Source organism: Natrix helvetica, assembly GCF_964273705.1.
Source record: "Natrix helvetica genome assembly, chromosome: 3".
In the NCBI taxonomy this organism is placed as follows: Eukaryota; Metazoa; Chordata; class Lepidosauria; order Squamata; family Natricidae; genus Natrix; species Natrix helvetica.
Genome location: NC_138549.1, coordinates 30,880,615 through 30,895,076, shown reverse-complemented (window position 1 = coordinate 30,895,076; position 14,462 = coordinate 30,880,615). Strand labels below are relative to the sequence as shown.

At 35.0% G+C, this 14,462-nt stretch overlaps 1 protein-coding gene across 4 annotated transcripts in view; it reads right to left on the bottom strand.

Annotated features, from left to right (window-relative positions):
- Positions 1-14,462, bottom strand: part of MCF2L (MCF.2 cell line derived transforming sequence like) — a 118,938-nt gene that overhangs the window by 51,761 nt on the left and 52,715 nt on the right. The gene's annotated exons all lie outside the window — the stretch shown is intronic.

Below are 14,462 nucleotides of genomic sequence, written 5' to 3'. Positions count from 1 at the left end.
AGGCATTTGCTCAGAAAATCCACATAGGTTAAGACATAGCGTTTCAGTTTACTACTACTTCTAAATGCACATTTTGTTCATGTTTGAAAAAGATGCGGTCCAACGAGGTCTATATGTACAAAGTCCCAAATTCCTAATGGTAACTCTCTTTACCTTAAATTTGCAACCATCAGGGTTGAAAGTTTCCTTCAACAACCAAGAAAGAAAAGAAACAAAAGATTAAATGTAATTATGCACACACAAAAAATACTGTAAATGCCATTTAGATCACACTCATTAGAGACTTATTATATTTATTATAAGTGTATGGCTCTTGTGGATGAATTCCTGATGCCAGAAAGCCCCTTAACTATTAATAATACAACCAAGGTAGCAGAAAAGGAAAAGGAAGAAAGAAATCCCACAAGTTAGAATATGACAAATCTTATAAGAAATATGCATAGAAATAATTCAGATATAAAACTATGAATATACAAATATAAACTTGTTTTTACTTTAACATCTGAGTGAAAGCTCACTCCAAGGAATTTGGCCCTATTAATGTCAGCTGTTCCTTTTAAAACTATCTAGAAGAGATATCTGGAAAAGTTGTTCCAACTATTGTTTCTATTAACAGACAAAAATAAAATAGCAAGCAAACAAACAAATAAATGAAAGTCTGGAACATAGACCTAGAAATAAAAAAAATCTTAACTGCAGTCATTTGTATGTAGGAGTTTCTTAAAAAAAATTATAAAATTATAAAATCATCCCTAGCCACCTTTAAAATGATTAAATAACTCAGGAGTTAATTATGGTGGATATTTCCGTTGCCTTTCCCAATTATTGGTGGTTATCATAATAACAATTAAATGCTATTTATCTGTTCCTATGAATTTGGGACACATAATCGGTGGTTTATGATGCTTTACATTATCCTCGACTATGATGCTAAGATTTTCATGCAGCATTCGTTCGTTCATTCATTCATTCATTCATTCATTCATTCATTCATTCATTCATTCATTCATCCACTCATTCATTCCACTCCATTCCTTCAATTTTATAGCCACCAAACTCAACCAAGAGACCTGGTGTGGCTTACAATTCTAAAGTTCTAAAACAATTACAACAATGTAAAAACATTAAAGTAATAAAAACATACACAAAATAATATTCATTATCAAATTATGGTCGAAGCATTTTAGCAACATAGCTGAATCTTGTACTATTATTATCTGTGTACATTGGTTTCTGGTAAGGGCAAGTCAATGTGTTCTGGTTTGATAGATTTTAAAAATATTTTAACCATAGAGAGTATTTTAAAAATGAAGATATTGTAGATGGCATTTATGATAAATCCTTGTGTAGTCAGTTAGCAGTAGTAAGTGTGCTGCTAAAATATATCTATAGAGCTTACTCTATTTCCATTATTGATCACCTATTATGATGGTAAATTTACATGAAATTCTAAGTTATCACCACCTATAAATTTATTTTTCAAAAACTGAAAATGCATTGTAATCATTTTCATCATATTAAAGTTAAATTCTCAGCTCTGACTAAGAATGTTGGAAATCACAGCTCAGCAAATCTGACAAGTCACGTTGTATTCCCCTCATGAGCTATAGACACTTATTAAAACAGAGAAACTACATTAAAATATTAAAAAGCAGAAGTACTGTGTCATGAGTTTGTGGCATGACAAATCTATGAATTTAAGGGGGAGAAGAGAAGTGATAGGGAACTCCAGTGTTACAGTACATTTTTCTGATGTAAGCAATATGTAAAACACAACAGAGCTGAAACCAGATTTTCTGGTTTCAGTTTCTTTCACTGGGTGTGGTATTTACAGTTACTCTGGACATATTGCATGAGGAATAGAAGTCATATTAAAGAGACAGTAAGACAAGTACAGTACAGTAATACAAATCTTGCATTTTTGAACACGGGTGTTGATAAATGTAACACCAATTAACCAGTTTTATTACTGGTCAGATAAACTCATCAGTTAAGTACTACTGAACCTATAAATTAAAAATACTAATAACAAGGCTATTTCCATACACTTATATGGAGTAGTTTGATAATGTAAACATGAACTATACCTTTTTTTGCAATTCATTAAGCTACCTACAGTAGAGATGTACCATGGACAGCACCGCTGCCACAATACTTATAAGGATAATTTTTTCATACAGGAAACTGAATGCTCAATTTTTAAAAGATGGATATCTATATCTATAATTTAAAAAAATCAGCACCACTATTGTATGATCATGTTTAGTAGCTTCCAAGATTACCTATGGAGAAAAAAAGCGACGTTTTGCATATAAGAGCGCAGACACATGGAAATAGAGTTGTATTGGAGAGAACTCCAATTGTTAATTTGGGGGGAATTATCAAAAGCCCTGGGTTGATCAAATTTAACATGGTGACCAGGGAGAATGGTGAGATAATACAGAGAGCAGCCACAAAGGAGGATATGATTACATTGATCTTATTGTTTGCACAAAGGGCTCAGTGATAAAAACTGTAGCTCAATCCTATATAAGAAATACAAGTAGTCCTTGACTAACAACAGTTCGTTTAGTGACTGTTTGAAGTTACGACACTGGAAAAAAATGACTTCTGACAGTTTATCACACTTACGACCATTGCAACAGTCCCATAGTCATGTGATCAAAATTTGCCCGTTTGGAAACTGGTTCATATTTATGACGGTTGCAGTGTCCTGGAGTCATATGATCACGTTTTGTGACCTTCTGACAAGCAAAGTCAAAGGAGAGCCTGTTTCACTTAATGTTGTTAAATTCACAACTGCAGTGATTCACTTAACAACACTGGCAAGAAAGGTAATAAAATGGGGCAAAACTCGCATAACATATGTCTCACTTAGCAACAGAAATGTTGGGCTCAATTGTGGTTATAAGTCAAGGACTACCTGTAATTGGATGGAAGAACATTTGAGAAGGAATTTAAAAAGGGCATATTCACCTATCGTTACAAGGCATTATTAATTAGTTTAACTTTTCTCAATTAACTTAGTTTCAGAGAAAAAGAGAGGGGAAAGAAATGATCTGGTTTCCCCCCCCCCCTGTATTACCAAATGAAGATTTAATTCATCCCTCTCTCTTTCTCTGTTGGCTGTGACTTAACCCCCTTTAAACAAATTGCCTGTGAGGTGTTCTTTTGAGGGAAGGGTGTTACATAAAAGATATATCTCTTCTCTGTAGCTCAAAGGTAAAGAATACTCTCTCTATACATAAGATTCAATTACTCTCATCTCATATGTTATCTATTTCAGCTAATATCATCAACAAATCATCATTTTAGAATATTGCCATGAAAATTAAAGTAGTAGTGATATCAGTGACTGAAATAAATCTAAGGAGAGAAATATGAAAGCATATTATTTAACTGCTAGTGCTGTTAAAATTCTTTAGCACTACTTCCAATTATTAGTTATTCTTTGTCCATAGTAAAGCACCAAGAAGGGAGCATCAGGAACAGAAAACACAACAAAAATGCCAAAAGTAAGGTCCTATGTATGTAAAACATAACAGCAATACTAGAAGGGAAAACACTTTTCCCCATTTATCCTTGTAAACTCTAGTTTGAGAAGCTATATGGCTGTAGTTCATTGCTGCTGTCTAGATCTTGGCCTTGGAACCAAAGCTAGACAAGTTTCAAGCAAGTTATTTGAATGCAAAAAGAAGATTAGAACTTTCTCTAATTGCACTTTGTCCCCCCACACATATGGATCTGGTACTCATACTTATTAAGCAAGGACATAAAGTTTTTCCTAACATGTTCATAAATGTTTCTCTCCTCCTTCTCTTCTTTTGGATAACTGAAAGTAGAATTCCCAGAATATTCAGCTATGTAGCAAGTGACCAGTTAGGAAATGAACCCTAGTAACTCATGAACATATTGAAAAGACATTTTGTTGGAAAAGGCAGCAGTTAACTCCCCATTAGTAATAAAATGGATGCTCTTAAAAGTATTTATTTTTATTTTTACAGCTGTCAGGAATCTTTGAATTCTGTTACTAAATAAATGAAAGAAATGCAATAAACAGTCTTACAACATTTTTTGCATTCTTAACAGAGATATTGGACAGCCCCAAAAAACCCTAATGATAAAATGTTCTATTTTAAGTGCATAAAACACATATTTGAGAATTGTGTCTTGAAAGTGAAATACTATTCAGAAAATACAAGGGCATCTTTTGTAATAAGTCTACAGCATGAATCTTTGATTTAAGAATGTTCCCTATATTATGACTTAAATACATAGCATTCATCATCTACAAATGGGAACCGAAGCCCTGAGGCCCATCTTTAATTTTGTATTCCTTTGGGGTCCATCTCATCTCCACCAGCAGCTGGTCTAACTCTCAACTAAGGAGGCTGTAATTAGAAAAAGATTAGATTGTAGGGATCTTTATGTGGAAAATGACTATAAAGCACTGAATGAACTAAAGGAGCAGATGTCACTTTGGGTCTTCTTCACTTAACATTCCCTTACAAAGCTCTCCTTAACAAACTCAAACAAAAAAGGTCAGAAACAGAGATGGACAAAAAAGACTGAAAGTATTTATTACTTTCAAAAAGAAATTGAATGAATAGCAAAACCATAGAAATATTCGCCTCCACTTTCCTTCTTTTTTTAATCTTAGTTTTTCTTTCTCTTTTAACTTTGCTGGACTATTTCAAATGCATTGTCAATTCAAAATATTATATTTGAAAATTATATAAGCAGCATTTCTGTTGCACACTTAAAATAGGTTATAATAAATTTGGTTATGATGAAAAATATGGTTTTATTAAAATATTAATAAAATAAGATCCCTACCAATACTGATACCCCTACTCATGGTCTCCCACTTTCAAATGGCTAGGTTAACAGGAGCTGGAGCGAGTGAGAGGAGCTCACCCTCTCCTGCGGCCGAAATTGGATCTCAAATGCGAGCCTGCCAATCAGCAAGTTACAAGCTCCTACATCCCAAGTTAAGCAAAAGAACAATGATTTCAGATACTGTACATCAATTACAATGTTGTAAAAGAGATTTTGAATTGAAACGATTTATCTTATAAATTGCACCAGATTCAGCTTACCACAAGGTCTTATTTTCTTTTGACCCCTGAAATAAACACTTATTTTGGGGGAGGTCTTATTATTTTTGAGGTACAGGAGGCGGCGAGCGTGGTCACCTCATGAATGCTGGTGTGTTGCAATATTTTCAACGCAGGGCTTATTTTCAGGGGAGGGATTATTTTAGCGCATGTGCTCAAAAGCCTGATTGGGTTTATTATCCGGGAAGGTCTTATTTCAGGGGAACAGGGTAGGAAAGCCGAAGAATGACAAGGTTGACAACGAACACTAAAAACAACATAAAAGAGTTTTCCACATATGTTGATAGCTGATGAAAAAGAATCAGCATAGCAGCTACTTAGTAAAGATGGCAAAATACTGACAAGTAACAAAAGAAATGCAAAGCTATCATGTCTTATTTTTTCTTAGTCTTCTCAACAAGAATCTGGGTATTTTAAAAATAAATTATGGGTAACACGATTAAGAGGAAAGACTGTTATCAGTAAAGTGACCAGGGAATGCTTAAGATATGAAATGAACTTTCTGATAGTCAGGTTAAAAGTTTATCTTTTGAAGGATTGAAGAAAGGCAATTGTTTATGTCTTCAATAATAAAAATGAAAAGGGGAAGATCCAGGGAACTACAAAATGATTAGGCAACCTATTTATTTATATTTCAATATCTTAACCACCTATCTCCCTGAGAGAGAGGATGTAGGTGGCATACAAATTAATCAATAAAATTAAGCATTAAAACTTCAATGCTTGAGGAGATTTTAGGACTGATTAGTTTAGAAAATGAATTATCTATACTTTGCTTTAATATTACCTAATGAGTGAATGAAGTTTTGTAAAGCTAAACAATTGGGAACTCACATTGATCCTGTAAATTAAACCCAACTGAGAATTAAAACAAACAATCAAAGCTAACGTCATGTTTGTATTGTAAGTCAAACTCAAACTCATGAGTATGTCTATTAATGTCCCACAGACCATGAAAGATGCTGGGAGTCCCTCATATCCTTCTTGTTCTATTTTTTAACCCAGTTAATATGCTGAGTGCTCTTTTGTATAAAATCTGAACTATCACTAACATTTTAGAAAGGGCTAAGAATAATCTTGTAGTTTATGATATTTTTTACAATGAATGAACTTCAAGACAATAAAGGCTAATACGATTATTTTCCTTATAGATTATCACAGAACTGCCAAGTGGCTGTGAAAAGGCTTCATTTTTATATCTTATTTTGGCATAATACCATAATGCAAGTTTCATGAAATTTCATATGTTGTTTAACAGTAGCTCAATTTGCAGAGAAAGCATATGAAAAGATCTTTCCCTCTCTAATGGCAACTTAAACTGGACTGAACAATAATTCTAGCTAAAAGATGATAGATGATTTTTTGATATCATTTATGCCAAAACAGCTGGAGTAATAGTTGAATAGATATTTATTAGAATTCACGTAATTCTTCCCATAAAATATTGCAAAATTGTAGTTGGCGCAAATGGTTAAATTTTAATTTTTATAAGCTATGTTTCAGATTATTTAATGTTTAATTAACCACAATTATTATGTTTAGCAGAAACTATGCCATCAAAAGGATAACATTGCCTTGAATGCAAAATACCCTGGGAAGACTGAAATTACTCTAAAAAAATGGCTTTTCATTCACACTATACAATGAGGTTTCGACTGTCATTTAATGTAAACCACGCTCTAAACAGAATTATTTAGAAAAAAGTAATGTTAAAATGCAAATCACCAACCTGACATGACACAGTTCTCTATCCTGCGCTGTATTCCTTTGCAACAGTTAGGCACACCGAAGAATACAAGGCTAAGGACGTGAACAGAATCTTCAGCAGTATTTAGTTTCTCTCTCCCCTCCTCCCAAATTTCCACAAAAACAAGCTTTCAGTTTCATAGTGGACTGTAACTTCACTATTTACTGAAAAGAGGGTCTCCAATGTTCCATTTATACCCTTTTAAAAGGCATGATTACAGCAGAAAGTTTAATTAAGTTCAATTAAATACATGCTTCTGTGTGCATGAGTGAACTTTCTGTGCTAAAAAGTTTGAGAAACAGTGGAATAAAAACATTGAAAAGCACTATATCCTCATGCCGGCACTAGTCTAAAACAGCCTGTTTCAAGTTACAGAAAGGTTTATAAAAGAACAACCAACTATATGCAATCATTTTGTTTGCATCATCCTGTAGGAAGCAACTGAAACAGCATTTTAAGTAATAAAAGCAAATGAATTTTTCAATGATTTTGTAATACACAAACACTTTAGTTTTACAGAAAGAATATACACTATAGGCACAATAATCTAACAATGTACAAAAATCACTAAAGAGTTACCAGTTACATTAGTACAATAAAGTCAAAAGGAGGAAAAGAGAGGAAGAGGGGGAAAAAACCATGAAAGTCAGACAAACCTTTGTTTTTCTTTAGAAGATATCATAATTGTGCAATAATCTTGTAAAACAAAAACATTGAATCCAAAGTTTTGCAATAAACCAATGTACTGAAAACTCAGTATATCTGTGAGCCTTGCTTTAAAACACAAGAAAAAGTCATTGCCTTTCACAATAAACTTCCAGCTCAGTGGGACAAACTGCCTTTCTTCAAATTACATTTAAAGTCAACGATCCAGGAAGGGTTAGCTTTTACTGGTGTAGTCTTGCTTTTCTGTTCTATGCTCATAAACAAACATGCACTAAATTTACGTACTTGAGCTGTCGGTTGCTCAGAATATAAAGCCAATCTCTGAGCAAATTTAACATCCAATTTTCCAAACGAATTAATTCCAGATCTCTCTTGGAGTGGCATGTCAAAAACCTCCCTCAAGGAACCCTTCTTTAACAAATGGTAACCTATCAAGTAGAGCCATCTCTTTTCAGCTTCAGAGAACACCAGAGGTCACCTGATAGTTGCCTCTCTTAAGGAGCTTTGTAATGGAACATTTCTTTGAAATGGAAAGGGAAGTTCACATTGAAATAAAAGCCCCAGATCTCATGCATTTAAAGCAAAGGCAGACAAGAACTACAGCTCTCAAATCTCCATGTAGAGTTTGAGCTTCACAGAAATGTGTGTGTGCGCAATAGCAATTGTACGTTCTCTAATAAATATCCACAAATTATGATTTTTTGTTTTCCAATAAAGACTGCAAAGTTTTCCTTTACACTCCTTACAAATCCTTCTTTAAAGTAGCATTAATGCAATCATTCTCATAGTTCTTGATACCCTGGCACAAAATGTGATAGTTGAGATTTTACAGAAATGTAGAGACCTATAGAGATTTCTTATCCATGCAGATGAATTGGGTTATGAAGCATAATATGATCTAATTCTGTTTATTTGTATTTTAGTGGCATTTACAAAATGATTTTTTTAAAAAAGAGATGGTCCTCCTTAAATATAATTCAAGCAAGCCAGTGAACTCTCAGCTACTATTGTTAAGGAAGTTCCTACTTCATTGGTTCCTTTTAAGTAACTGTTGAGCAGATTATCTGTTAATTAGTGACTTCAAGATTACTTACAAGCAATCTTGGACTCAGTAAAACAAGCACAAAAATAAATGAAACTTGAGAGAAACAACTGTTAAGAATATCAGTTTTGCTTTTTCTTGTACATTTACATGCTAAAAATATTCAATCTGCAGTTTTTATATCAATAGATTTGATCTGACCAGTAGCAATAAAGTTAAAACAATATTCTTTGTAAAATAAAATTTACTTTTAATGCAGTATTTTCTTTTTATTTATAAAAGATGGGTCAAAATCTAAGATACCTAAATACTATCATGGTAATTCTACATAATATGCACTTCAAAATCTATACTATAGCAATTAGTGATGAACCTACTTTGATTTCATTAACGTAAAGAAAAACTAATAATTCATGCAAGCTGACTAATATTTAAAAAGGCACCTTCACTATAAGAAGCAGTACAGAGTCACTAAAGTAGGTGGCATACAAATAATTGTAAAATAACATATAAAATAAACATCAAGGGATGTCTTGAGTTGAGCCACAGTTTGTTGCAGATCTTAAGACACCATAAAACAATAAGGAATGTTGCACCTCAAATCAAAATGCAAGTTTTTCAGTAAAGTCAGTTCGCATGCTTAGCGGTATGCAATCAAGTGCATCTATCAGTAGAGCTTATGGACTGTATGCAGGTCAAAACAGACAAGATAGCAACATAGTCCCCATCATCTTGCCCCTACAGGAGCCTATGAATCCATGCTAATTATAGGGATAGAATCAAGATCACGTGAAGTGTTATTACCACTTTATAATGCCTTGGTAAGGCCACACTTGGAATACTGCATTCAGTTCTGGTCGCCACGATGTAAAAAAGATGTGGAGACTCTAGAAAGAGTGCAGAGAAGAGCAACAAAGATGATTAGGGGACTGGAGACTAAAACATATGAAGAATGGTTGCAGGAACTGGGTATGTCTAGCTTAAGAGAAAGAAGGACTAGGGGAGACATGATAGCAGTGTTCCAATATCTCAGGGGTTGCCACAAAGAAGAGGGAGTCAAGCTATTCTCCAAGGCACCTGAGGACAGAACAAGAAGCAATGGGTGGAAACTAATCAAGGAGAGAAGCAACTTAGAACTGAGGAGAAACTTCCTGACAATTAGAACAATTAATCAGTGGAACAGCTTGCCTCCAGAAGTTGTGAATGCCCCAACACTGGAAGTCTTCAAGAAGATGTTGGATAGCCATCTGTCTGAAACGGTATAGGGTTTCCTGCCTAGGCAGGGGGTTGGACTAGAAGACCTCCAAGGTCCCTTCCAACTCTACTATTGTATTGTATTATTGTATTATTTCAGATTATTGTTGTTGCTTCTTACTTTACTGCTCGATAGCCACTACCATATAGCAGAAGAGACTTAAGGTAAAATATGTGGCGAGGCAGGCCTACCAATTCAATTTTGGATCTGCATTCATCTATGGCTCTGGTGTTATGCTTCAGCTAGACTGCTTCTCTTAGATTTATCTGTCAAGATATTTTGGTTCCTCCTGCAGTTCAGGGATGTGAAAACCTCCTAGGAATAAATAAAGCATCTTTTTACTCTGCACTGAACATGCTTGTTGAAAGGCTTCAATATATGGAAAGATTTTGGAAATGTCCAGTGGAACAGTGCCCCTGCTCTTGCAGTGCTCGCCAACTGGAGAATATCATTATATCATTATATTTTCCACTCTCAAATCTATGATGAAATCTGCGAAAAATAAGATGATAAGAAAATTTAAGGGATTAGGCACTGAACAACTGAATTACGCTACTTTCTTGTGGATGTGATTTCAAAGGTGTTACTTTTGCATGCTTTCTTTTAAACTTTGAATATTTAAGGTCTTGATTCTTAGTCTAAGAGAAGACTCATACTGGGTAGGGAGACTAGAAGACCTCCAAAGTCCCCTCTAGCTCTATGATTTTATGAATCTATGATCCTGCATTGGTTCCATCTTATTCAAATCTCCTGCATGCCTTTTATTTTTCCTTTTCTTATTATTTTTAACTTAGTTTTGTTACAGTCACAACAATGTGTTGCTTGATCAATTGATTGATTCAATTATGTGCCTTCTTATCATATTCTGACATCCAAATGAGAGTTTTAGGTGAGAATCTCTGCAATTCATATTGCAGAAGGGGGTGTGATGTATCACATTAATAGGGCCAAATAATGTTTTTTATTTGATTCCAAAGAGATTTGGAGCATAAGATAGTGTGTACCAGTGGTGGGTTGCAGGGCGGTACACCCTGATATGGGCGTACCGGTGCCTGCCTGGAGCACCGGGTACTGTTCCGGTACGGTGCTCCAGAGGGCCCACTCGCCCGAACTCCTTACCTGTATTTGAGCTCTTCAGTGCTTCCGCACACAGTGCCTGCGCAATGCTCCGCCGAGCAAGAGGTAAGGACACATGAGCACGTTGCACACATTCATGTGGTGGACGCCGGGCCCCGTACCAGTTGCAACGGGATCTGAAACCCACCACTGATGTCTATCTACGACCTGTCTACATCTAAGCAACTGCATAATGTGATTCTGCAGCACAATACAGCTGCAGAATCACAGAAAGACTGATCTGCTTTAAAGAGTTGCAAATAGGTGATAAGCTTGCATTTCCATATATCATGAATATATATATTTTAGCTTACTTACAAAATGCCGCAAATTACTTCCTAATATTTATATTGTTTTGAAAAAAAAGAAAGTAATACTTTTTCATCATTCTGCTTTGGCTACATCTCTGGAAGCACCAATATTTGCCTTGAAGTTATTACTGAATAACAGCATAAAAGTATTAAATGTTATCATGAAACTTGGTAAGATTTATATTTTCAAATGCAGCAGCATTGCCTGACAATGATTTCCAATCTGCCAAGAGACAAAAATATTTGCAGTTCTCAATGAAAAAAAATATCATGTTTTGTCACGTCATCCTCTTATAAGAGGTGATAATTCCTGCAAATATACCTCAGTTTCGCTTTAATTTAATGGAAAGCAGGCTAACAAAGAATTCACTCTATCACACAGGGGGAAGAAAGCAGTTACCTTTTAGTCTTTTTCAACTGTGAGTAATAAGGAATATTGAACATTTGGGATTTCAGTTCAAGTTTAGTTGAACAAAATACTTACAGTATCTCCTAGGGCTGTCTTGGATAGGAAGTGACCACCCTGAGGCACAAACCACGGAACCACTTTGCAGTGGACAAAGGTGGGAATATGGTGGGAAAGCTCCTGGTTAAAGGGTGAAGGGGAGACCTAGAGAGGATGACGTAGCTCTTCTGCTTCAGCCCCAAACTGCAAAGCCCAGCTGCAAGAGGCTACACCAAGAGTCAATATTTGCCTTCCTTCATATCAAGAGATGTACTTTCCTTCCAACCAGGTTGCCAGAGATAATCTGCAAGCGTTTACCATTCTAGCGAATAGCCACAGAACATAAGGAAGTAGGAAATAGGAGCAATAACGCAACCCTCAACCTTTCCTGGAAAACATGGCCAGGAGGGGAGTGAACCTCCGGCTGTGAAGAATATCCCCCCCTATTCAAGAAGAAGAAACCTGATCCCTATAGATTTGCCATTACCTATCATATTGGTGGAAAACGGATATAGACCATGGTCAGAGCTAGGTTAGTGCAGAACTGTAAGTAACTTGTCTGCCATTCTACTATAATTTCTTCAAGGCCAGAGGATCAACAGCATCAGCTAAGAGTGGTATTCTGCTGTTATACTTCTTGCTATTGCTATTTCTGCTTCGTCTTCACGCACAGACTATAGACAATTAATTTGATGGCACTCATGGCTGTGAGACTGGAAGCCCTTGCGATTTTGTAGGTTTCAAGGGAATTTTTTAAAAAAAGATAGAATAAACATATAAATGGTGGCCACTTATTTTTCTTTACAAGCAGACACACTCTGATTTTGCTTCTTCAAATAATGGAACAAAGACAAGCAGTTCTTTGACTGCATCCTTGATAGATGTGCAAAAATTGTGCCCTTGGGACAAAATCTGGATACCAGTATGCCAAGCGGAAAAAAGGTGGAGGTTGGTGGAAATAAAATGTTTGTGGGCATTTTGCAATTTTGTGGTCTGAAGATGTTTAAAAGACAAAATGGATATTCTTGCAGATTTTTAATGTGCCAATTTCTCCCTTAAAAATTCAATACAAAATTCAAGCATATGCCAATGACCTAGCGTTTATACTGAAAGATCCTCTGGAATCTTGCCCCAAATTAATTCAAAAATTAGAAGAATTTGGGGAGGTGGCAGGTTTAAAAATTAACAAAAGCAAAACAAAAAAAACTAAAAATATGATGAAAAACCAAGGACGAATTGGAATTAGTGACTAAAATGCAAATAACCAAGAAAGTGAAATATTTGGGGATCTGGGTGTCAGCAAAGTGCTCCACAATTTAAGAGGACAATTATAATAAATTGATGCAAATAAAGAAAGATGGAAGAACATACAGTTATCGCTAATGGGGTGTGTAACCATGGTGAAAATGAATATTCTCCCAGGAATTTTATTTCTGTTACAAGTTGCATCCATCAACCATGGCAAAACATTCTTTCAAGAATGAAACATATTAACATCCAAATTTATATGGCAAGAGGGAAAAGCCAGGATCAAATTAAAACTAATGCAAGATAGTAAGGAGAGAGGCGGCTACCGGATTGGGAGTTATACTCACAAGCGGTAGCATTAACATGGCTGAGAAATTGGATGGAATTGAAAAATGAAACAATTTTGACTCTGGAAGGCCATGATTTGCAATAGGGGTGACATGCATTTTATGGGATGGTAAAAATAAAACCCATAAATATTTTCAAAGGCATCTAATTAGAAGTGCGCTACCCCAAAATTGGCAAAAAAAAAAAACCTACACGAAAATTCCAAATAGGCTATCCCCAACAGAAACCAAAGCACAGAAAAGAAAATGGTTGGGAGAATATATAAATTTCTTTTTAAATATAAAATGGAAGAAGTAGTAGTAAAGGAACAGATGGTAAGCTGGGCACAGAACTTTGGCTATAATATTGAATTGGAAAAGTGGGAAAAATTTTGGGGGATAAATTTAAAAATGACTATGTCTATGGCATACAAGGAAAACCAGTATAAAATGTTTTACAGGTGGCACTTACCACCTGCAAGACTAGCAAAAATGTCATCAATGGTATCCCCAAAATGCTGGAAGTGTGAAAAAACACATGGAACATATTATTGTACATGGTGGACATGCGAGGCGGCAAAAAATATTGGAAAAAAAGTTTAAAATTGGCTGGAATCCATAACAGGAAACCAAATCGACTGGAAACCAGAGACATTCCTATTAGGTATAACGATGACTAAATATAAAAAAGAGACCCTATATCTAATCTTACATATAATTACAGTGGCTAGGATTGCATTCGCAGAGAGATGGAAGAATAAGGCGACATCAAATGAAGATGAAATAATAAGAAAGATTCTAGAACTACGCCGAGTGGACAAGTTAACTAAAGAAATCCAAGTAAAGGAAGAGACAGAATATTATTTAGTATGGGGAAAATGGTGCAGGTAATTGGAGGGAAGAAACAAAGATTAACAATAAGAATCTAAGAAATTATAATCCAAGAAAAAATGTTACACAAGCAAAAGAAGGACAAAGTTTGCCTGATGTATATAGCTAAAAATAGATAGATAAGTAAAAAATGATGAAATAAGAGGGTTAAAAATGGAGAAATCCAATGGAAGTGTATTAGGAGGGAAAATATTGTACATAAAAACATACCGATTCAAAACTACTACAAGAAGAACATGACGTTCCGGTGTGTTGTATAAATGTAGTCTATGTCTTTGTTATTAAGTTTATGTGTTTA